Source organism: Alexandromys fortis, unplaced genomic scaffold (genome assembly GCF_014885135.2).
Source record: "Alexandromys fortis isolate MF-2015 unplaced genomic scaffold, M_Fortis_MF-2015_v1.1 scaffold_3, whole genome shotgun sequence".
Taxonomy (NCBI): Eukaryota; Metazoa; Chordata; class Mammalia; order Rodentia; family Cricetidae; genus Alexandromys; species Alexandromys fortis.
In genome coordinates this window covers 20,194,029-20,194,704 of record NW_026067909.1, presented here as the reverse complement: position 1 = coordinate 20,194,704, position 676 = coordinate 20,194,029, and positions in this window count along the sequence as shown.

Genomic DNA, 676 nt, shown 5'->3' with positions numbered 1-676 from the left:
GTGTGTGTGTGTGTGTGTGTGTGTGTGTGTGTGTGTGTGTGTATGTGTGTGTTTTATTTGTTTTTTTATTTTTGGTGTTTTGTTTTTGTTTTTTGCTTTGAGAGAGAAGGAACATGAAATTGGGTTGGTCAGGAGGTAGGGAGGATCTGTGAGAACTTGGGGGAGGAGAAACAATATGATGAAAATACATTCTATGCAAATTAAGAAAAAATATAATGAAAAAATCTAGGCTCTCACTGTAAGCATTGCAGCTCAGATGGAAAGGTATCCTGGTAGTCAGGAGCCCAGAAATGCGACAAAGTCACTGTAACCATAGCAGTGTATAGCTCTGCTCCAGGAAAAGGTTTATACAAGTACAACAACTCTGTTCCACCAGGGGGCGTTTCCCAGGGAAAGTGTTTACAGCTCTGCTCCACTCAGCTCTGCTCTGGCAAAAGTTGTCGTGACTGGGCTCTGCTCTGTCACACCATATGTCATACCACACAGCAAACCTCACTCAAGAGACTTATGGGAAAGGAAGAATCCAGGAGGGTGCCTGCCTAAGGGTGAAAAGCAACAGCAAACTGAACAGGGCATAGATCCTATATAGGGTTTCTTGGGGGTGGGGGGCAGAGATTTCCAGGGTGGTTTGGGATTGGTGATTTTTTTTTTTTTTTTTTTTTTTTTTTCTCTTTTC